Source organism: Chlorocebus sabaeus, chromosome 6 (genome assembly GCF_047675955.1).
Source record: "Chlorocebus sabaeus isolate Y175 chromosome 6, mChlSab1.0.hap1, whole genome shotgun sequence".
NCBI lineage: Eukaryota > Metazoa > Chordata > Mammalia > Primates > Cercopithecidae > Chlorocebus > Chlorocebus sabaeus.
In genome coordinates, this window is record NC_132909.1 from 62,662,038 (window position 1) to 62,686,297 (window position 24,260).

Here is a 24,260-nt window from a genome sequence, read left to right on the forward strand (position 1 = left end):
AGATTATCACTTCCCAGAAAACTGGTTTTTTTTTGCAAATTACCAGGAGGTGTTTTTCCAAATGGTAAGGTTCTTCTTTGGTGGGAAGATGTTTTCTCCTGGAAATCCTTAGGAAAGTTATTTGATTCTTGGGTTGGGCTCCCAAAACCAAAACAAAACAAGATGGATTATCCCCAGGATACCTGAGCTATAAGGACAATCTGTAGCTTGAGCGTGGAGTGAAAGACACTGAAACTGCCCTTTGTCCCAAATGGCTGTGTGCCGGGGCCCTAGAACAGCCCTAAGGAGGTGGTGAAACAGGTGACATTTACCTGTGAGGCTGAAAGCCCTCATTGCCAGGCTGTGAAAGTCCGCACTGCAGGTGTGCACGTCTTTATCCCTGTCCTGTGGGTGACAGAGCCTGCCAGTGAAGGCTGGTGCATTTCCTTCTTGCTTTTCATCCACCCGTGTTCTCCTCCCTCCTAACCCCTCACTGAATGTTCCTGGGGCTTCATCAGGTTTCACCCTGCAGGGCCCAGCAGGAGGCAGCTGATTTGCAGTCCTCACCATTCAGAAGTTCAGAGGGAGGGCTTAGAACCAAACAGGCTCCACCCCCAGGCAATTAAATGAGCATCTGGCCTCAGCAGGCATTATTTTCCTTCAAGTTCCCATTGGTGACTCTAAGGCACAGGTATCGTAATAGAGGAAATCAGGAAGTCTTGAAAGTTAAAAGGAAATAAAACTAGGGTTTACCCTGTAGCTTCACCACTTCACTAAGGTCGTTACCTTCCAGTAATCAGTTTATCCCCCTCAGAGCCTCAGCTTTCTCATACCTCCAGGGAGGTGTCAGGAGCTCTGCGGGCTTCCTGTGAGAATCATCCGGGCCTGGGCTCTAGCTGTGGGTGTGCAGTCAGCAAGGGACGCCCTACTAGGTCCCACCAAGTGCTGCCAGCCCCTGAGCTCAAGGAGGACACGTGAAGAAAAGCCCTTTGCAATGTAGGGCTCCATCCCACCAACGTGCAAGTGAATAGAAGTCCTTTCAAGACCTAGTATTGTGTATTTTTAAAAGTGTAGTGCCCCGTCACCTGGAAATTGCTAGAAATGCACGTTCCCAGGCTCCCTCTCCACCTGTGAAACCCTGGGGGTGGCCCAGCTACCTGGGGTGCCGCGGCCGCTGATGGTGCTCCTGCTGTGGGGCGGTGTCACTGTTCTTTCCAGGTGGGTACAGGTGGACCCAGGGGTGGGGGGTGGGGAGAATCCCGCAGGGACTTCAGGGACTGAGTTTAGTGCTGGGGTGTGTTTCTACTCTGCACAGGAGTCTCCTGGGGTCACCTTGTGTATCATGTCCAGCTTTTTTTTTTTTTTTTTTTTTTGAGACAGTGTCTCGCTCTGTCGCCCAGGCTGGAGTGCGATGGCGCCATCTCCACTCACTGCAAGCTCCTCCTCCCGGGTTCACAGCATTCTCCTGCCTCAGCCTCCTGAGTCGCTGGGACTACAGGCGCCTGCCACCACACCCAGCTAATTTTTGTACTTTTAGTAGAGATAGGGTTTCACCACGTTGGTTAGGCTGGTCTTGAACTCCTGACCTCAGGTGATCTCCCCGCCTCGGCCTCCCAAAGTGCTAGAATTAGAGGTTTGAGCTACCATGCCCAGTGGGCTAATTTTTAAGTTTTAGAGATGGGTTCTCACGGTTACTCTTGCTGGTCTCAAACTCCTGGCCTCAAGCAATTCTCCCATCTTAGCCTCCCAAAGTGCTTGAATTTGCAGGCATGAGCCAACACACCTAGCCAGAAATTGATCTTTCATTTTAAACTTCATCTAGAGATGTGACAAAAACCAAACGAAGTATTTGTTAAAATACTTTATAACCCTAGGTACAGTAATAGAGTAATCCAACTGACAATTTCACAAAAGTCAATTTTTGGCAACAAGTTCAAGGTTATACATGTTAATAAAGATAACACATTTATTCAACCAGAAGAAAAAGGGTACAATGACAGAATTTATCTTTTTCTTTACTATGTTGTCTGAGCTATGGTTAAGGTTTGGGGAACTAGTATCTTAAAGAACCTTCAGAAATTTCTCATTCTAGAATTTAGAAACAAATTTTACACTCTCGGGGTTGAGAGAATCCAGGAGCAATCACCACCCCTAGTGTCCCGATGTTACTCTCCAAAGGCCCTTCCCCACTAGCCACAGAAATCAGAGCTCCCTGGGAAACAGACAGTTGAGCCTCTGGAGGAGGAAGGCCTGGCTGTGCCTGCGTTAGGGAGGTGGGGATGGGGGCATACAAACCAAAGAAGTGAGACCAAAATGGGCCAACAGCTGTGGCAAATGTCGGCATAAAAATAAATAAATTCCATCTGATCACATGGTCTCAAATATATACATATACAGAAATATTTGTGAGGTCACAGTGGTACTAAAAAACAAAACAAAGACGACTGGGGGGAAAAAAAGAAGAAAAGAAAGAACTCTTTTCTCCATGTTGGGCACAGTGGCTCACACCTGTAATCCCAGCACTTTGGGAGGTCAAGGTGGGCAGACTGTTTGAACTCAGGAGATCGAGACCAGCCTGGGCACCACGGCGAGACTCTGTCTCTACAAAAAAACATAAGCACTAGCTGGGCATGGGGGTGCACATCTGTAGTCCCAGCTACTTAGGTGGCTGAGGTGGCCCAGGAGGCTGAGGCTGCAGTAAGCTAAGACCATGCTATTGTAGTCCAGCCTGGGGGACAGAACCAGACCCTGTCTTTAAAAAAAAAAAAAGACAGCTTCTTCTGTCAACATTAGAGGTAGTTCCTGCACCACCCCTCCTCCTCAAACTGGACTTCCCAGGGAGAGCAGCCGCCCCTGCCTTTTCCACAGAACCATATTTCAAGATAACCCAAGAGCCCCAGCTGATGTGGAACTCTTCTTTGAAGAAGTCCAGCAAACGAATGAAAAATTACAGAATTTGAAAACTTCACAAACTCTAATAAATGATTCAGGCAATAATCCTCAATGAATATGAAAACCATTAATAGGTTGATGAGGAATTATCACAGGACACCAGAAACTCAAGTGCACCAGATGGTCTGTGGCTGAAGGGAGAAAGCAGATCTTCACAAGACAGTGGCCGACTCTCAGCATGCACCCTGCTGGTGTGAGACCCCCCGGTGGAGGCAAGCAGGCCTCACACGATGGTAGGATGTGGCCATCAATGCAGAACTCCCCACGAGGGACTCTGCTTAAAAAGGCGCAGCCTGACTCAAACTAAGGCTTTGGATCTAAGTTCCAGTTCTCAGGAAACACAGGAACATGGCACCCAACACCACACAGGAGCAGCCAGGACACCTGGAAAGTGAGAGCGCCTGGAGGAAACCCGGCCTGCACACTCCTCTGCCGTCCCCGAGAGGGTGTCCAGGAGAGACCCGGGCTGATCAGGTGTGATCTGTGGGACCCTGTGCAGCAAACACTTTGGGGCCAACTAGAAAATGTGAATATGGAATAAGAAATAGGCAGTTTTATGAAAGTATGTTTTATTCTATTAAAACTGAAAATGGCATTAGCTCATGTAAGAAAAAATCATGTTTTCAGGTCACAAATTCAAATATTTAGTGGTAAATGATGACATTTATAATTTACTTCCAAAAACTTCACAAGGAAAAGGATATCTATTATGTGATAAGTGTTTAGGGGCTCATTATCCTAGTCTACTTTTCTGTATACTTGAAAGTTTTCATAATTGTTTTTATATAAACTAACCTTGCAAATATGTTTTTACATTAGCATTTATATGTAAATTATTAGTGTTTTATAGGATACGTATAACTATATTATTACTATAATGACCTTATACTAGTGACATAAGAAACAAGCGATAGATCAGAAAGTGAGGATGTGATGAAGGTTCTGTGACTGCATCCGCTATCGGAAGAGCACTTCTCCATGCCAAGGAGAGGCTCGAAGCTAAGCATGGCTAAATGTGAGAGACGCCATGTCATGAAATTGGAAGAACACACACAAGTTAACTTTCCACAATCCACCATCAAACTTTTCCAACAAAATATTAGCTAGCATTGCTTGGGTGATAGTGAGTGGTATGAAATTGCTTAAGCTTCTCCCACATAAGCTCCGGGATGCACAGTGGGTCACCCCTGGAGACCACTGAGTACGTGTGGTCGGGAAGAAGTCTATTTTGAAGGTGCTGGGGGAATATCCTCTCATTGTCTGTCTTGAAATGTGAAATAAATAAGAATATATACATTTAAAATAATACACACATACTACATTACTTACAATATAGCCAATTGATCACATTCTGGTGCATATGCCTGTAATACTTTGCAAATAAAACTGTTCTAATGGTAACAAAAAAAAAAAAAAAAAAAAGACACCCCTGCAGGCATTGTTTAACACCGTATTCAATCACTCATCACCCATGCACAGGACCCAAGGATTGAGAACAATGGACTTTTTGATGTGTGTTGCAAATTGGAGGGATCACCAGGTCTGCCCACCAGCCAGGAGGGAAGTGGGGAGAAGCTCTCACCCTAACTTGAGTTTTAAGAAGGCTCCTTGGAAGAAAAGACCACCAAATTGAGAATGAAAGGTAAGAAATAGTTCACCAGCTGAGGGGGGCTACGGGAGTCAGAGAGCAGGCCACCCACGAGCCCCAGGGACACCAGCACAGGCAGGTTGTCAAAGTCACAAGGGGACATGAAGACACGGGCCCAGGACAGCAGCTCTTAATCCAAAATGGTCTCAAGGCTCCTTTACACTCTGAAAAATTAACCCATTTATGCCTGAGGTTGCAATTTTTTTTGTAAAAATTCAGACCTTGGCAATGACCTTGAGCTGTAGGATATAAATAACTCCCACAAGCTTAGGATTCCAATAATGGAACACGAGGCATAAAAGGGTTTTAATGAGGACCCAAGCAGCTTTTGATTATGTGGGCTTTTTTGCCTGTGTAGGTGCCTGTGTGTGTTTATATAATTTTTCTATATTCTAAATTAAAGCTGAGACATTTACAAACTACTTATGCATTAAGGTAAGCCATCATTACATGATAATATAAATATGTTTGAAAAATATTTCTCATAACAAAGTAAAAAACTGACTACTTAGAGTGATGCTGTGTTGCCTTTTTTGCAAACCTCTGTAGTGTCTGGGTCAGAGGTGAAGCTGGACTCCCCCATCTGCTCTGTATGCAGCTTGGTGCGTGTCACACACCTCGCCACGCAGCCTCTAGAAAGTACACCATGTACTTGGGCAAGAATGAGTGAAAAAGACAATGTGTTGATAGTGGTATGAAAAGAGCTTTTCTCTCGCTGCAGATCATACACGGGGGTCGTCAGACATGGTCTGAGACAGCATCCTGGCCCCGCTAATCCCCTGGCTTCTGCTCACAGCACTGACCTAGCTAATCCAAGAACATGTCACCTATAATGAGAATAGTATATAAAAATCAACCACCTTACAGATGTGTCTGTATCATGGTTCTGTACATGGGTAAGGTAAGCTGAACACAACATTAAAAAGAAAGAAAACTTACAAACCCTCCCTTCATCTCACTAAAGACGACTCCTTTAAAGACCAAGGGTGTCTGGGGTCGCTAGGATTCTCGTGTTCCAGCCGCCATCCTTCCTGCCTGAGGACAAATAATTATAAGCTGACAGTGACTCAAATACTAAAGTCTGCATCAACTAGTTAATCACTCATGACATACCAGAAATCCAGCTCGTGTAAACATGGGAAAAAGGTGGCGTCCAAATACACCGAGAGGAGATTCTGAAGGTCCTTGGGATTTTGTGTGGAAAATGGATACAGAGTATAATCACTAGCTGGGTACAAATGAAAAGTGAAATTGTAAAATATAACAGATTTCTACTAAAATTATTGAGTCTCAAGCCTCATTTCCCCTTTGTCCTAGGACAGTAAGTTGTAGCTATTCTTGAGATGGGGCAGTGGCTCCATACTCTGGCCCCCGACCTTACTTTAGGTAAGCCTCCTGGTAAGTGTCCATACTTTTCGGTATGAAAGAAACTGTCTTCTCTTTCAGTCATGCCAGCCGGCCCTCTCCCTCAATCACATACCACGTCCCTGTGATCACAACACTTGCCACCCACTCCGTCCGGGTGCCATGAGTCACCTGGCCAAGCACACACAGCAAGTCGCTGGCAGAGGTGAGACCTCGGGTCTCCTCAGCCCAATCTAGGGAGCCTGCCATCCAACCACCATGCATAAGTGGCCCACTACGACCTGCATCATCTACCGCTGTTAAATTACTCGTTTCCAAGCTTACCGTACTTTGTAACAGATGATCAATGCATTTAAAATCAGCAGATACAGTGAGATGTCTGCTTTCTAACAATATATAGCTTTAATAATAATAGCGCTCATGGTAGCTATTTCTCAAACAAGAAACATGACTTATCGTAAGTTTCTATGGCTGGACACAGTGGCTCACACCTTTAATCCCAGCACTTTGGAAAACCAAGGTGATATGGTTTGGCTGCGTCCCCACCCAAATCTCATCTTGAATTGTAGTTCCCATAATCCCCACATGTTGTGGGAGGGACCTGGTAGGAGGTGATTGAATCATGAGAGCGGTTCCCCCCATATTATTCTCGTGACAGTGAGTACGCTCTCACGAGATCTGACAGTTTTATAAGGGGCTTTCCCCTTCACTTGTCATTCTCTTCCCTGCCACCCTGTGAAGAGGTGCCTTCCACCACGATTGTAAGTTTCCTGAGGCCTCCCCAGCCATGCAGAACTGTGAGTCAATTAAACCTCTTTACTCTTTAGGTCATTCTTTATAAATTACCCAGTCTTGGGTATTTCTTCATAGCAGTGTGAGATTAGACTAATACACAAGACAAGGGGATTACTTGAACCCAGGAGTTTGAGACCAGCCTAGACAACAAAGCAAGTTTCCACCTACACACACACACACACACAATGAGCCAGGCGTGGGGGCACCTTGTCCCAGTTACTTGGGAGACTGAGGTGAGAGGATCGCTTGAGCCCAGAAGTTTGAGGCTGCAGTGAGCCCAGATCATCCCACTGCACTCCAGCCTGGGTGACATGGTGAGTCCCAGTCTCAAAAATAAGTACATTTCTATAAAATTTGAAAAATAAAGGAGTGAGTTTATAGTACTGGCTACTATTAATAAGGGCCTCACCCAGAGTGAGGTGTCTTTGCCCTCACTTTGCAGGATTTCACAAATGCTCTGAGTCTGTTGTCAGGACTCCCATGCCTGGACCTTGCCTGGGACCCCCTAGTCACTGCGCTGGTTCCCTTGCTGGAGCCCTGCCCAGAGGCAGCTGCTTTCTTACACCACCCTCTCCAGGAGCTCTTCCCTTTCCCCCCAGCAGCAGCAGCAGCAGCAGCAGCTCCCACCCTTGTCCTTGGCCCTCCGCATGGCATCCACCATGTGCTTTCAGTCACAGCTGCATCAGTCTTTCTAGACGGTAAGTTGTTTTTTAAATTTGCTACAACATCAAGCATAGCACAGAGCCAACAGCTGGCCAAATATGTGAAGTGTGGTCATTTTTAGTTACTATGCTAAAAAAAAAAAAAAAAAAAAAGGAAAAGACTTAAGCAAATAACAAAACAAAAATGAATCCATTTTAATATAAACCCAAGTAAGTATAAGTCCACAATTTCTTCTTTATAATTTTGAAACCCAAAAGGCTCAGAAAACTGAAAGATTCTGCAGAAGTTTAGAGCAAACTATTTGATGGCAAAACCTGACTGAACAGATCAGGGCACTGAGTCTTCGTGCTCACACTCAGCGAATCATCAGGTTTGGCTGCAGAAACCTGAGTGTGTCTGATGACAGACCCAGCTGGAAGTGTTACTCTCTCAAATCTGACAAGAATCAGGCTTCGCGGGATTCCAGGAAGGGACCGGGGGTCATTTCTCTCACAAGCTTTGTTCAGCCGAGTAGCCATCATGCAACAGGAGCTGGGCCAGGGCCTTGGGACACGAGGACAAGGCTAGTCTCCACCCTAAAGGGCCCGTACCTATGCCAGAAACCACACCTGCAATGTATGTGGATTTATGAGGAGGTGCCGAGAAGGACCCATACCTGGTTTATGGTGAATCCGTGGATCTTGTCTCCTAGTTGATACTGTAGAGCCCTCTCACAAGCCCGGTTACTGTTCCATCGCCACGCTCTGTGGTGTGCATGTCTAGACTAAAGGTCATCTAAGTTAGATGAGCTGCAGGAAAATTATCTGGCTAACATTATTCAGCCACATAGTGAAAATACTCTTACATGATAAAGATCATTAATTAGATAAAAATTAAATACTGCATCTTCCAAAATCTTGCACATTCCAGAAAACTAATTTCTGGTAAGACCCTTCCCATTTTAATGACCTTTTATCTTACCTAAAGCTTCAGTGTTGGAAACCTTTTCTTTATACATGTTCAAAAATAACTATAATGCAATTATGGTTTAAATTCCCCTTAAGAAACTCTTAAACAAAAGGGCTTCTTTTCCTCACAGAATCCTCACAAGCCTTCAAAATATTGGAAGAAATTCACACTACAGTTAAATCCCATTACATGCCTACCGAATTGGTGAAAACTTTTTTAAAAGCCTAATATTACCAGGAGCTCTCACACACTGCTAGTCATACTGCTCTCATACTGCTACGTACACTGCTACCTGTCCCACAGGGAGTACAAAGTGGAACAACTTTGGAAAAACACTTGGCATTCTTTAGAAAGCTAAGCAGGCAGGGCATGGTGGTTCACACCTGTAATCCCAGCACTTTGGGAAGCCGAAGAGTTCCAGACCAGCCTGGCCAATATGGTGAAACCCAGTCTCTACTAAAAATACAAAAATTAGCCAGGCGTGGTGGCAGGTGCCTGTAGTCCCAGATACTTGGGAGGCTGAGGCAGGAGAATCGTTGAAACCGGGAAGCAGAGGTTGCAGTGGGCCGAGATCACGCCACTACACTCCAGCCTGGGCGTCAAAAAAAAAAAAAAAAAAAAAAAATCTGAATACTGGAAATCCGTTCACCTCTTGGTCTACATCCTCCACACCTTACACTGCTGCACCAGCACTCACAGACAAGATTGTCAGCACAAACTCTGATAGTCCCAAACTCAACTCACCTGGAGGTGTAACGACAGCGAATGGATAAACTGCAGACTAATCATTCAATTAAAAAAAAAACTAACCAACAAAAGTGCCTACAACTGCATATAACAAAGATGAAGGTCACATAATGTTAAACAAAAGATACACACGATACAGTATTATCCTAAACAGGTATTATTCAAACAGGTAACAAGATACTGTCAGAATGCATAGAGATGGTAAAATATTTTTAAAAAGCAAGGACATTTCTGTATGATAGTGCTAATCTAAGCGGGAGGGAGAGGGTTATGAGCAGTTAGGGGAAATCTTCAGCTTGGTCATGCGGACACTTTTTTTTTTTTTTTGAGACAAGAGTCTTGCTCTGTTGCCCAGGCTAGAGTGCAGTGGTGCAATCTCGGCTCACTGCAACCTCCACCTCCTGGGTTCAAGCAATTCTTCTGCCTCAGCCTCCTGAGTGGCTGGGACGACAAGTGCTCACCACCACGCCCAGCTAATTTTTGTATTTTTAGTAGGGACGCGGTTTCACCATGTTGGCCAGGCTGGTCTTAAACTCCTGACTTCAAGTGGTCCGCCCGCCTTGGCCTCTCAACATGCTGCGGTTACCGGCGTGAGCCACCGCGCCCAACCTACTTCTTTTCTAATTATTCTCACCTGGATGAGATGGCTTACGCCTGTAAGCCCAGCAATGTGAGAGGCTGAGGAGGGGGATCACTTGAGCCCAGGAGTTCTAAACCAGCCTGGGCAACAGAGCAAGATCCCGTCTCTTCAAAAAAAAAAAAAAAAAACCACTTTATTTTCTCAAATTGTACTATATGTCTTACGGGCTTTTCTACATTAATATATCCCACCAAAATATTTTAAAGATATATACAGGGGAAAAGAAAACACCTATTCAGTCACTGTCAACATTATGAAGATATGCTGTAGTCAACATTTGCTTACTGATTTAGCAAATTTCAGAATTATGGGACAGAGACGCATTTTAAGAAGTTACTTATGAGCAAGGACATGATAGGAAACCCATGAGCGGTAAGGCCAGGGTCTCCCCCGAACTTTCCAGTAACCTGCTGCCAAACTCACGCCACGGACGCCCCGTGTCTCCCCCCGGCCTGGGCCGGCAGCGCTGAACTGTTACATTAAATACGGGCTCGTGGATTACCATGAGCACTAAACCGCTTCGTCAGTTTTTTCCCCCATAAACTGAGTCGTTAAAAAACCAAAAAAAGTTAAATTCCGGGAGGCTTCAGTTCTCTGAACACAGCCGGACTTTAAGAGTGGGCTGTGGGCTCCTCGGGTCTCTTAAGGACTCGGCCTCCAACAAAAATGAACTAGGAGCAAAGACACCAGCGAGAACCGCAACTGCCGGCCCCATTTACTACCCCCATTAAAGCCCACTCCAAAGGAGGGCCCTGCCAGGAGCGCCACGGGCAGACCCGGCCCCCAGCCCGGGGCATCGCCCCGGGGTCCTCCGGCCTCAGAACCCCGGATGTGGGAGCCCAAGGAAGGCCCCGGCAGGGCCTCGGGGTGCGGGGCGCCCACAGTGCGGGGAGCTGCAAGGCTTGGGCGCAGGGACCCCTACGTCTCCGGCCCGCCCTGGACCTTCCTCTCCCGGGAGCCAGCACGCCGAGCACTTCTAGCCGCCGACCGCAGCGCCTCACCCGCCGCTCAGCCGCCTCAGAGAACTCAACCCCCTCCGCGCGCCACAGCGCCACATGGCGTAAGACCAGCTCGGGGCTGGCGAGGGACCCCACTTAACGCGACGTAGGGCGTGGGGCGGGGCTTGCTGTGACGGCCACCACTCCTATTGGTCAGCGCGAACGGCAACGTCCTCTGCGATAGGCTGTAGATGAAAAGGGCGGGCCTCCACTGCTCTGGGAGGGGCGGGAGGGCGGTGCAGAGGGCGATGGGCGGGAGGAGCGGGGCCGACATGCCGAAGGAGGCGGCAAGGGGAGAAGCGTGCTCACGGGTAAAAGGGGCGCGGCCGGCTTGACGAAAGGGGCGGGGTGGGGCCAGCAGCAGGATGTGGACAGTAGAAGGAGGGGGAAGTGGGCAAGGGAGAAGTGGGACGTGGCGAGAGGCATGTCTATGCAGATGAGTGGGGCCTGGTGAAGGGCGGGGCTGCGCGGGTGAAAAGAGGGGTTCCTGGAGGGCGTAGTGCTATGTTGCGCGGGGCTGTGCAAGTGATGGGAGGCGCTTAGTAAGGGGTGGCTCTTTGCAGGTGAGGAGTGAAGCCTCGTAGGCGGGGATGAGCTGGGCCTTGGGGATGGGGCTTGCAGGCGATGGGGTGGAGCCAGTGGGGCGGGGCTGCAGGCAAGTTGAGCCTTGGGGGCGGGACTTGCAGCGAGAGGAGGGGCCTTGTGGGGGCAGGGCTGGCAGAAGAGGGTGGGGCTTGGTGATGGACCGGGCTGTTGGAGTGAGGGTAGTGGCCTGGTCGGGGGCTGCCGGAAGCTGGGCCAGGTGTACAATGGTAATCCTCTCTGGACTTCGTCATGTGGCTCAGGCTGTGCCTAGCAGGGAGGCCAGCCCGATCGAGCTGCCGTCTGCACCCTGAGAGTGAGGGCTCCTTCCCCCAGCGCGGGTTAAAGTAGGGAGGCCGGTCCCCATCGAGGGCGGGGTCTCCACCCTTCCATCCTGACAGCGAGGGCTCCTTTCCCCAGCGCGGGTTAAAGCACCGTGTGTCCACCTGTGCAGTGGCTGGTCCAAATGTGCCCTGGAGGGCAGAAACCCTGGGTCCTGCCGCTGGTCCGGGGCGTCTGCTTCCCCTTCCTGCAGTTCCTGGGAGGGTCTGTGTGTCCAGGGGGCTCTGATCCCTGCCTCAGGACCACGGGTGAGGGGTCAAGATCGCCCACTTTGGAGCTGGCCGGGATCTTGGTTCTTTGGATCCTCGCTGTGTGGCTCTGGAGCAGTTCTGTCCTCAGGAGAGGGATCCTCACAGCCGCCTCTTGGACCCTAAGGAGAATTAATAGGACGACCCCCGGGTAGCTGCTCGTGGCCCTGTGCGGAGCCAGTCCTGTGTCTCCACCAGTTCCTTCCCTCTGTGCTCCCCCACACTGTCACATCGCCAGCCTTTATTTCCTTTTCCTTGGACCCAGGCAGCGAATGCCCAGCTGGCCTTGGCAGCCCCTTCTCTAATCTATCCTCAAATCACTTCCTGATGGACAGCACTGACCGGCCATTGGCATGACCAAAACCCCACAAAATAGAACCCAACTTTCCTATTAAGCCGTGCAGAGCTGTCCCAGCCCTACTTCCCACAGGCTGTCCTCATTCACCATGGGATCCGTGGTTCTCACCTGGGGCTGGGGGTGCCCCTGGCATCCAGTGGGGAGTGTCAGGGATGTCCCTCCAGGCCCAGTACAGTCTCCCAGCCGGTGGCCAGCAGACAGCAGCACCCAGCCTGATGTCCCTGTGGCTTCCGGTTCCCCGAGGCCAACTGTGCTTTGCTGCCTCTTGGTCCTGTCAGACGGCTGCCCTCTCTCCACCTTCGCTGGTTAGCAGTGTTCCATCCATTAGAGCTCAAAGCACTGCCTCCCGGCAATGCAGCCCCTTCTCCTGGCCTGCCCTCTGCCTGTGCCCCGCCGTCTGCGCCATGTCTTCGCGGGCCCATCAGAGCGAGGCTCCCAAAGAAACAGAGCGGTTCCTGTTTGTGTCTCTGTCCCACCTTCTCTGGACCTGGCACCGTGCCCTTTGCCGACAGAGGTCTTGGGTTGATTGTCAGCAAAGCAGACAATTTGTATGGCTCTAAATGGCTGTGAACATGCTTGATTGGGGTATTTTAAAAATAATTGTATATGTAAACATTTGAGTGTGACACAGGTGGATTTTTGGGCGAATGGTCTTGTTCTTCAGGGAATAACCACAGGCCCATCCACAAGGACCATTTCTGGCTGATTTATGGAACGCTGTTCTACCTGGTTAATTTTGAATGTTATCTCAGCCTGGGAGGTAGCTCAGCATGTGACGAAGTTCACTGGTTTGAATCCTAATCTGCTCCTTAGGAGCTGCACCTTCCACGCCTTCGTTTCTTCCTTGGTTAGGTAGGAAAGGTATGAGCTACCTCAGAGTTGTGAGTGAGGCCTGCATCGAGTGACCGCATTAAAGTGCCAAGAACTGCACCCGGAGGGTTGATATTTAAAGACCTTTAAACATTCCGATGCTGCATTTTAGTACCCGGGTAAACAGCAAAGTTATGACAGATGCAGACGCAGACCCTCGGTGAGGTGGGGAGCTGATGGCAGGGGGTGGATCACTGACCCTGTAACGAGGGCGTGGTCTGTTCGAGGCTGAACGAAGTGCACATCATTGCATGTACCACGGAGGTCCCTCTCGTGAAGTCCTGGAAGGGTCCATGTGGCTGAGCCGTGTTGTCTGTCCATGACCTCCGGCAGGAGCAGAGCTTTCGGGTGCAGCCTTGCTCTTGTGCGCACAGCCCTCAACGGTCTCAAAAGTCTGAGGCTTAAAGCAGGCTTGGGGTTTCCTTACACCTCCTGGACATCTAATTTGCCTGGCAAACATGTTTTTCTTGGGTGTAAAGGTGAAGGAGTGGGTGATTCTGGTGAAAGTGTACTAATTACTGCACTTCTGGGTCAGTGGCGCTTGGTTGAAGACACTATCTGCCCTGGATGGACATCTCTGGGGTGGTGAGAACCGGTGGCTGGATGTCGCGGGGTTGCCAAGAAGATGCCAATTTTTTCCTTTTTCCTCAGTAACAACACCCTACTTTGTTTAGGGAAGCAGCGCACCCAGCTGAAAATCCAATTCTCTTGCACGGCAGAGCGGCTGGTGACACAGGTCCAGATGCTGGGATGCTGATGGGGGGTCCTGGAGTGGGAGGTGTCAGGAGACTTTCCCGACCCACAGCAGCCCTGGGCTCTTGTCCGGCCTTCTTGCCCGAGGCATGACCCCTGGAGAGAAAGCAGCTTCGGGGGCCCGAGGGCCAGAAGGCAGAGTCCTGGTGTGTGGGGCAGGCCTGGGCCAGGCTCCTCGGAGGATGTCACAGAGCTGCTGCCCATGAGGGGACCACCCACCTCTGAGCCCCATGCAGATTTTCCTCTGTAGCCGAGCGAAATCCTGGTACGGTGAGTGAGGCAGTCAGAGGCACCTTTTGTGGAAGGAGGACAAAGCTGGAGAGAAAGAGGTTTTCCTAAAGGCACAAGGTGCTGATTCTGCGTTAGGGATAATTCCTAGGAGTGTGGTTGCTGGTGGGTGGAAAACTGTAGCCAGAGAATAAGTGGGAATGGCCCTTGCTGGTATTTAACTGATTCGTTCACGAATGGTCTGAACAGTTCTAGTGAAAATAATATTTTGGACACAGATGTTTTCATCCTGCCTCACAAGCAGCATGACCGTGGGCTCTTCCATCCTTCCTGGGTGACAGTGAGGGTCTCAAGCCCTTCCGACCCTGTGTTAGCATTTCCCCAGGGTGTGTGTCCTGTCCTGAATAGGCTGGAATGCCTCTGGGTATAGCTGAGCCTCTTGAAAAGGGAAGAGTCATGTGACGTGCTCTGGGTGAACAGGAAAATGAGGGAGGACAGGGAGAGAGTCCCGGAGGTGAGGAGGATGGTGAGCAACACTGGGGACAGGGGACAGAGGGTAGCACCGGGGATGGGGGGACGGAGGGTAACTCTGGGAACAGGGCGGAGGGTAACAGCGGGGACAGGGGATGGAGGGATGGAGGGTAACACCACTTCTCCAGGCTCCTTTGGGGGATGCTGCCGCCTCTCACACACCAGAGTGAAGTCAACAGGCTTCTGTCCCCAGGAGCCCCAGAGCCTGGCAGCTGGGATTGGCCCAGTATGAACCACGGTTCACTGGCTCTGCACCTTGGGACAGGCTCCCTGGTGTTTCCACCCTGTTTTCCCATCTGGACAGTGGAACCCTGAGTGTCCCCGTCACAGCTGTACCCAGAGCCCTGGACTCCAGCATGTCATAGGCACTCATTAGCGTTTCTTTTGTCGTGGTCCGCAGACGAAGTGGCTCTTTCTTTGTGTGTTCACAGCCCTCCTGCTCACTTTAGCTTCTGGGAACACTTTTTAACATAGCTTCGTATGTGGGGAGGACTCAAGTGATTAATTGAATGTTTTATCAGGTGCGGTTCTTCTGTTTCCTAGTTTTGACACTGGGAAACAATGTCCCCATTGGTGAATTTTCCAGGGACTCCTGTGGTCAGCCTCAGGGTTTCACTCTGTCACTTTCTAATGCAGTACTCTTTGGGAGTCTTTTCAATTAAGCACCGTCATTTAAAAATAAGTTTTATAATATGCAGTTTCAGATTAATTCTTTACCTTTGTGTCTCAGGCAGTGGCTCCTCACCTGTGAGTCGTCAGAAAGTTTCACGCAGTTTTCCAGGGCGGCCTTTGCATTTACTGGAACTATTAAGAGCTCCTTCCTGCTTCCCGTGATTGACACGCAGTGCACGTGAGGCCATGCGTGGCTTAGCGTCTTCTGCGGGTTTACAGGGCACTTTCTGTTCTTCCCCACGCCGGCTCTGCTGTGCCGAGTATTCGCTGCGGGCAACGGTCACACTGTCTGGCACAGGCCACCGGGCAGACTTCACGTAGTGGAGCCTGCAGAATGGCAGAGCCCGGCCTCCTCGCCGCCCTTCACAGGGAGCAGAAAGCGCAAGCCTGTGATCAGAGCTGTGCTAGCCCAGAAAGCCTCCGAACAGGTTGAATTGAGGAATCGGCTCCTACCAACTGCCCATGTTTAGGATGTGTTTGAGTGTTTGTGATTTTTCCTGCACTGAAGCTACTGGGCTGGCTCTGAGTCACCGTCACGGGACTTCACTTGCCCCCAACGGGAAGCGGCGGGGGTGGAGGGCCGCACAGAGGCTTGCCGCCGTGATAATGAAGGGCTTGTCGCCTCTTGGGACAGCGAGTTCAAGCTCTTTGTAATTGTCAGCGTAAAGAGTGACCCGCTGAGGACACGGCTGTAATTCAGGGTGGCATGGTTGATTGTCATCGTTGATATCAGGTGCCTGCCTCTAAAATGACGGTACCCGTAGTGCGGCTCCAGGAGGGCAGCTCCTGCCAAACACACGTGCTCCTGGGCCCCTGCAACCAAGCTCGTGCTGCCAGCCACGCCTGCAGCTGTGGGTGCAGCGGGGTCTTCATGGCACTGAGCGCCTCCGTCCTTTGATTGTGAGGCCCAGCCCTCCGTCCCACCTGGTCCCCAGTGCGGCTCCTCCCTGGGTTCTCCCAGCCCCGTGCAGACCTCCGTCTTCACAGCTTCCCTAGTTTTCTCGTGGGCGCCCCAGGTGGGTGCCTGGGCAAGGTTCTTGTGTTAGTCGAGTTCTCTCCAGCCTTCCCTGGCTTGTGGCAACAGCAGGTCCCTTCAGATGAGTCAGCCAGCTGTGTGCCTGCATGTTCAGGATACCTATTAGGGGCCTTTCTCAGGTCAGAGCAAGACGGACTCTCACCTCCTCCGTGGAACTTTGGAGCCCGCCCTGGAGAGACTCCAGCCACGTCCAGAGGGGCCGCCCAGGTCCCCGCTGTCTGGTGGGAGTGACTTCTGAGCCACTCGAGGCCCCACTTTGTGTTCCTGCACCCCACAAAGCCACTTAAAGCGCCATGTTCTGATGCCGTGTGCCTCTGGAGTGTGGCACACAAGCCTGGACGGGGATCTGAGCGGTCGCTGCCTTCCTCAGGCTGCGCTTGTGTTTTGGGTCCCCTGGAGCACTCGTGGCTGTGATTCTCACCGCTGTCTGGGCTCCCCTAGACAGTCTCACCCGCAGCCTGAGGGCCACATCGGCAGCCACTGAGGAGCCGGCAGGTCCGGCGTTGGTCTCACTCAGTCCTTCTCGACTTTGGTGACAGAGGAGACAGCAAAGCTTCAGCTGGGAGCCCCAGGCCTTCTCTGCTTGGGGCCTTGGAACTGAGATAGCACAGATCCTGCCATCCACATGCTGGGGGCCCCGCTGTGCCGCTCCCTCCTCTGGTCAGGGGCCGCGCCCTTGGGCTGGGCAGCTCCGGGTCCTCGCACTCAGGGGCTCAGGGTGGGTGTTGGATGCAGAGAGGAGAAGGGCGGCGGTTTGAGCCCAACTGTGTTGGTTTCACTTTCTGCCTTTTGTCCCTAAGTACCTTTGCAAAGTTTTCCAAATGAAAACTCAGAAGGTAATTTTAATGACTGGAATCTGTGAATTCCATGGAAGCCAAGTCTGTCCACCTCTTTCAGCCACCTCACTTCTCCCCATTGGGGCTGATTTTGGCAGCATTCATAGGGGCAGGGACGCAAGGGGTGGTGGCCAGCCCTCAACCCTGCATTCCTCTCCTCCTCCCCTCAGCGCCACAGCATTTCGGTGTCATCCCCTTCCCTGCACGCGTCCTCATGAAAACCAAGTGTGGCTGGAGGGAGACGCCTGCGCCCGCTCCCGTGACCTTCCCGGCCAGCTCGGCTGCAGCGGCCCCTCGGCAGGCATCTGTCTGATGCTGCCTCCGTGCTCCTCCCGTCACCTGACGCTCGTGCTCCTGAATCTTCACGCGTGTGCTCCGTGCAGCCACGTCACAGGCTCCCTGGAAATGGAGACAGTGTCTCACGCCGGTCAGAAGGCTCTTCTCTGTCCACTGAATAGTCCAACACGGAATCATTCCTCTATTATTATTTATGCTTTGTTATGTAGAACTGGAATGAAGAAAAAGTGAATTTAGACATTACAGCCCTCAGGTTGAAGCTGGGTAATTGCATTAGGGAATTAAATGAGAGCATTTGAGCTTCTTGAGTCCTAATTCTACATCTTCGTATCCCCATTACCCCATACCCAGTGTCTAACACAGCTCTTGGTCTAGGAGTTTCTTGATAAATGCTTATTGAATTGAACTGGACTGAGTTTAACATTCCCACCCAGAGTTAGAAGCCAGTCCCTGAGCAAATTGCATTGAGAACGTGAGTTTGACGTTACTGTGGTAAGGGGTATCCTACACAACATAATTCCTAGTCAATATCAGGTATTTAGTCAAATAGACTTAAGTATAGAGAGGCATTGGCCCATCTGGCAAAAGGGCAAGGCACGGTGCTTTAGATCCAGGTCCGCAATATCAACTATGAAAATAAAACGTTGTCAACTCCAATTACAGCCCTGTCCTCAGCTGGTCACTGTTTACACTAACAATTATAAACAGCTTGAACTTGCTGTCCTGAGAGGCAACACACCCTCCATTCTCTCTGCAGTGCAGCTGCCTTGGTGGATGGAACATGCCCCTCCTCCCTCCCTCCCTCCCTCCCCCCCTCCCTCCCTCCCCCCTCCTTTCTCCCTCCCCCCTCCTTTCTCCCTCCCCCCTCCTTTCTCCCTCCCTTCCCTTCCTATCTCCCGCCCTACCCCTCCTCTCTCCCTCCCTACCCCCTCCTCTCTCTCTCCCTCCCCCTCCTCTCTCCCTCCCTCCCCCCTCCTCTCTCCCTCCCTCCCCCCTCCTTCTTCCTGTCTTCTCTCACCTTTCTCCCTCCACCTTCTCTCCTGGGTGAGGCACAGAAGAGAAGAGATCTCAGGAATCTTCTGCTTCATCCAAGCAGCTTGGGGGCAACATCAACAGCTGCAATTTGGCTGTCCCAGCAGGTGCCTCAGGGCAGCCTTTCTAATGGGAATCCTGGAATCATGTCTTTCCTTAATGTGTCCTAAAGGCTGGAGGACATGAAGTGAAACAATGCTCCATGCTCAGTCCTGTGATTTTGTGTATTTATTGGACTTACTTTGAAATTAAACTAAATGATACCCAAGGTAGAGCATTAAAAAAAGAAAAAACAGGCTACAGTGTTTGAAAAACAAACAAAATCATTTGGTTTGTTGGTTCTTAGACCTTCACAGGCTCCTAGGTCACACGTTTCAGTTTCTCAGTGAGTGACATTCTCTCCGGAAGCTGTGTCAGCCTCTTGTTTAATGATATCAGCCACAGCAGAAAGAAGCACTCCGTAGGTCCCGTGCTCAGCACCTTGGCATGAGCTCCTGCCATCTTCTGTTCATGCTCATCACAGCTCTGTGCAGTGGGCGTCCTCCTGATCCATATGGGAGGATGGAGGCAGAAGGGTGAGTGACAGCAGGATCACATGAGGGGTGTCTCCCGAGGTAGGGAGGGGAGCCGGCCCAGGACCTCAGTGCCCATTGCGTCCTTCCTCCTCCTCTTCTGCCTCTCCGTGACTGTTTAATTCAGACTGCAGGGACAGATGTATGTGCAGAGCGTGTGTGCACCCCTGGGGGTGCGTGCTTATATTGGCAGGAAGGGGTGTGAGCATGTACAGAGCGTGTGTGCACACCTTGGGGATGTGTGCTGGCATTGGCAGGGACAGATGTGTACAGAGCATGTGTGCACACCTCGGGGGTGTGTACTGTTGTCATGGACAGACGTGAGCGTGTACAGAGTGTGTTTGCACCCCCGGGGGTGTGTGCTGGTGTTGGCGGGGACCGATGTGTACAGAGCGTGTGTGCACACCTGGGGGTGTGTACTGGTATTGGCATGGACAGACATGAGCGTGTACAGAGCATGGGTGCACACCTGGGGGTATGTGCTTATGTTGTTTTGTAAGCGGAAAATATGTGGCCCATTGCGTCAGGCGGCGATGCGCCCATGCTGAGTCTGTCAGTGGCCCTTGGGTTGGGGTCTCCATCTCCCCAGATAGCACTGGAGTGTCTTGAGGTTTCAGATTCTTCCTCTCTGGGTACTTGGGCCTCCTCAGGACCAAACATCAGAACCAGCCAACTGCAAACTACAAGAACGTTCAAATACATCTTCAGTAGGAAAAACAAAAGCAACTGGAATAATTTTCCAACATGACCCCGTGGTTAAGCCGTTAGATACTCCAGCCAACAGATTGAGTCACTTTAAAATTCACACCATTTAAAATGGTTGTGAGAGTTGCAGAACTTTACTTCTAAACTTTGAAATAATTGAAGCGTTCTACTCCACTTGCTTACAACCTAGGGTTGGGGATAACTTTCAGTCCAAAGTAGCAACCTTCTAAATCCAGCTTAGATGTGAGGCTCCCACTGACACAGGAAGAGACAGTGTCCCTTGTTTATTCTCCTGTGTTCAGATACTTTGTCATTTCTTTTGTATCCTGATCATCACTTCTGCTTTTCCAATTCAAACTAAAGGGAGTTTAGTTCTGTTTTGGAGAAGCTGTAGTTAGTGGTTTCTTTTCATGGTTTGCTTAATCTCTTAAGTCTGGTGCTTGCATTTACCCAAATGGACTTTTCTTTAGTACAACAGTGCCGTAGCCCAGGGCTTCTCCCTCCATATCTGCTCCCCAGGAGGCCCCCTAGGAATGGGCGCTGGAGATCCAGCCCCTCTCCATGTGCCGTTTTCTTTGAGTCCAAGGTAGGTTTGGCTCAGAGAAGAAAACGGGCCTCCAGGTTAGGTGCCTCTGATTGCTTGCTTGTGAAATGTTTAATGATAAGGCGCCTTCCAAACTAATTTTACACATTGATAGCTGTAGCTTGAAGTATCACTGCAGTCATAAGAACAAGAACACTCCCATAAAGTAGATAGGCAGAAAAAGCCATAAAAGTTTAATAAAGTGCAAATAAAATGGTGTTGTAAGAATGTGCAGTGGGAAATGCTCTCAGTCCAGATAGATCGGCTGTGGCGTCCTCCTGTAAATACATTCAGCCACATGTGGCCCTGATCGCAATCACTACTGTGAATTGTGATCCGGAATGTTCTTGGGGTCCGATGCCTGGGCTGTGCCAGCAGCTGAGTCTGATTGGGCATCACGGCGGCGATGTGCTTAGCGCGGCCAGCTGGGCTGAGGGGTGGACACCCGTGCAGTCGCCACGTGCAGACGTTATTCTGGTGATGGGGTTGCACGCGGAGCGGCTTGTCCACCTGGGCTACTTAAAGTACCGGGAACTGAACCACGGGCGGGTGTGTCCCAACATAGGAGCTGCCTTTTTTTTTTTTTTTTTTTTTTTTTTTTTTTTTTTTTTTTTTTTTTTTTTTTTTTTTTAAAATCCAGGGCCCTCTGGCTCTGCAGACCCTGGCCGCCGGTCCCTGAGCCCATGGGGAGGCACCGGAGGGCTCTGCTGGGCCATGGAGGTCCCCGAACAGGTGGTCGCTCATTGCTTGTGCAGTGGTCCATGGCCTGTGAGTTTATTCCCGGCGTCTGTGTGGGTGAGGTTAACCAGTTCACAGCTGGGCACTTACCCCTTACACAGGTGACACTAGTTAAAGTGGAATCTATACTAGCTCGCACGGGAGTGCGTGAGATGCTGGGAGGTTGTGGAGGCTTGGCCATAGCACTGGAGCCTGGGTTCCTGACGTTCTGCGTCTTCCTGTTGGGCCATCAGGGCTGTTGTGGGTTCTGAAGACTGGTGGGTGCCATATGGACCAGGGGATGTGTGAAGCCTCTAGAGGCCACAGGAGGGAAGGAGATGTTCGCTTCCCCCAGAGCCAGCCCTGCTGACACCTGGGCGTTAGCTGGTGGGACCTGTTTTGGACTCCAGCTTCCAGAAATGTGAGAAAATAAGTCAGTGTTTAGGGCGCTAAATTTGGGGTGATTTAGTGGAGAAATAGAAAACTAGCCTACAAAGGTGCACGCATTGAAATGTGCTCTGTCCAGGTGTTCAGAGTGGCTTGAGGGGGATGGCATCAGGGTTCTGGGAACTGTGCAGTTTTACTGAAGGAAGGGGGCTTGCCACGCCTTTCCTCATGTAACTGAAGGTATGTATGCCTGCCACACCGCCCAGGAGACGGGGACTAGAATTCTGACTTTATTTTATTTTTTTATTTTTTTGAGATAGAGTCTTGCTCTGTTGCCCAGGCTGGAGTGCAGTGCCCGGATCTTGGGTTTATACCATTCCCCTGCCTCAGCCTCCCAAGTAGCTGGGACTACAGACGCCCACCACCACGCTTGGCTAATATTTTGTATTTTTTAGTAGAGATGGGGTTTCACCGTGTTAGCCAGGATGGTCTCGATCTCCTGACCTCGTGATCCACCCGTCTTGGCCTCCCAAAGTGCTGGGATTACAGGCTTGAGCCACTGCGCCCGGCTTCTGACTTTATTTCTTATGGGAACCAAGCCACAGTCAGAAAACGGTGAGGGCTGAAAGGAGCTTCCTACAGGCTGAACTGGGAAAAGAAATCGCAAGTAGTTTGTGTTTTTCTACACAGACCTGTCCTTTCAGATTTTGTTAAGTTCTGGAAAAAGGGAGAAGCCAGGCACACCTCGGGGAGGGACAGTGTTTCTGCAGGTGGTGCGGCTTCAGCCTGAACATGGCCGTGTGGTTGGGAGGCTCAGAAACTGCCCTCCAAGGGCACTCATCTGTTCCTTATTGCACTAATACCGCGTTTACAGAAATCCACAGAAATTACAGAGCAGTGCGGGAGGTCTCTGGATGGGTTTGTGTGGGCTGAGGTCACGGGGTGTTGTCCCAAGTGCTTATCCTGATCTGGCAGAGGCTCTGTTCCGAAATAATTATTCCACAGTTTCAGAGCCTGTATCTGAGGGATAAACTTTTAACTTTGTTGCATAAAAGCAAACAAAGTATGTTTTTGAGGGTCTAAAAATCCATTTAGTAGTCATAGCTGTAAACTCAAATATGGGGCTTTGGGATGGAGTGAAAACCACCATCACCTGGCGTGGACGCTGCGTGGTAGTTTTAGCGTGGTGGCCTGCTCGTGCCTTGAGCTCCATCTGCAGTGTGAGCAACAGCTGTGCATTTGAGAAATGTGGGCAGGTCAGCTTGCTCCTCCAGGGGCCTACGGGCGTCCGGGTGAGGGACCTGGGATGAGGCCATGTCAGTGGGAAGGAGCTTGGTTGTGTCAGCCGATGTCTGCCTCTACAGGCCCACAAGTCAGCCAGAACCCAGTTTTCCTTTGGTCATCTAATGTCAGAAAAAAAACCTGTTAGAGATTCTCATAATTTATATTAATCATTTGACCATGCATAAAATGTTATAAATGCATGAGGCTTTACAACTTCGCAGATGTGTAACTCACATGTTATGATTGAATCAAACTGTTGAAGATACTTGTTTCACTTGAAGGTGTTTAGCATTTTATGTGCAAACCAAATGCCACTAGCATTTTGAAAGAGTATTTTGGAATTTTAAACAGTGGGACAGTGCTGTGTCTCTGGGATGCTGGTGAGGTGGACATGATCTCAAGCTCTTGGAGCTTGCAAGCAAGCAGGATTCCTAAATTGTCACACCTGCAGTGCTGGAAGTCAAAGTGGGTTTCTGTAAACGAGGTATTAGTGCAATAAGGAACAGATGAGTGCCCTTGGAGGGCAGTTTCTGAGCCTCCCAGACACCTAGGAAGAAGCCGGGGTGGGGGAAGTTACCTACCAGAACCTGGATGGTGGAGCCGGGTTTGCTGGTGGCCCTGCATGGCAGGTCATTACGTGCAATAAGGAACAGGTGACTGCCCTTGAGGGCGGTTTCTTGGCCCCCTTCAGAACCGCAAGTGGAAGACGCCCCAAGGTGGGGGTTCGGTTATCCACAGGAGCCTGGATGGTGGAGCCGGGTTTGCTGGTGGACCTGCGTGACACGTCATTACGTGCAATAAGGAACAGGTGAGTGCCCTTGAGGGCGGTTTCTCGGCCCCCTTTGGAACCGCAAGTAGAAGACGCCCCAAGGTGAGGGTTCGGTTATCCACAGGAGCCTGGATAGTGGGGCTGGGTTTGCTGGTGGCTGCTGCGCGGCAGGTCACTGTGTGGAGTGATGGGAGGTGAGTGGCGTGGGAATAGAGGACGCACCCTCCACAGCTACTGGTGGGAGTTGGCTCTGGTAGCAGAGGGGGCATAGAGGGATTCCCATCAGGGTCAACGCGGCTGGGGTCCCACGTGTGCTGGACGCCGAGGTGTGGCTATATGTGATCTCAGTCTCCACAGCCGCCCTGGGAAGTGGGTTCAGTTCCTTCCCATCTCACATTTGAGAAATCTCGGGCTCATATCACAGCTGGGTAGGGTGGAACTAATGTCTCAGGCAGGATGTTGGCCCCAGAGCCCAGCTCTTACACCCCCGTGCTATTTTCAGTTCACCAAGCTTGTAGAGAGGTGTAAGGTGGTGGGGGGCAGCTGAGAAACCAACACAATAGAGGGGAGCAGGAGACAGGCAGTGCTTGGGAGGTCTGGGTGTGGGGGGCACCTCTGGGCCTGTGAACCCCGTTCTGTGCTCCTGGCTTGCCCAACTTTGACCCTCAGCCACATGCTGCACGCTTTAGGTGAAAGCTCAGTCCCTCGAGTGGTGCAGGCATC

The 24,260-nt window shown here is 50.6% G+C and overlaps 1 long non-coding RNA gene and 1 pseudogene across 3 annotated transcripts; one reads left to right on the top strand and one right to left on the bottom strand.

Annotated features, from left to right (window-relative positions):
• Positions 1 to 1,825: 1,825 nt before the first annotated feature.
• On the bottom strand, positions 1,826 to 11,291 carry LOC140711944 (uncharacterized). Of its 3 annotated transcripts, none has more exons than XR_012093298.1 (4): positions 10,739 to 11,291; positions 8,058 to 8,942; positions 7,367 to 7,531; positions 1,826 to 5,807 (listed from the first exon to the last, which is right to left on the bottom strand). It is a non-coding gene; the product is annotated as an uncharacterized lncRNA (long non-coding RNA). The 3 variants fall into 3 exon arrangements; XR_012093299.1 differs by lacking the exon at positions 7,367 to 7,531 and having other exon boundaries at positions 1,826 to 4,195; positions 5,519 to 5,807; positions 10,739 to 11,284; XR_012093297.1 differs by lacking the exon at positions 7,367 to 7,531 and having other exon boundaries at positions 10,739 to 11,287.
• Positions 11,292 to 11,412: 121 nt separating this feature from the next.
• On the top strand, positions 11,413 to 18,287 carry LOC140711943 (uncharacterized; annotated as a pseudogene).
• The last annotated feature ends 5,973 nt before the right edge of the window (positions 18,288 to 24,260 follow it).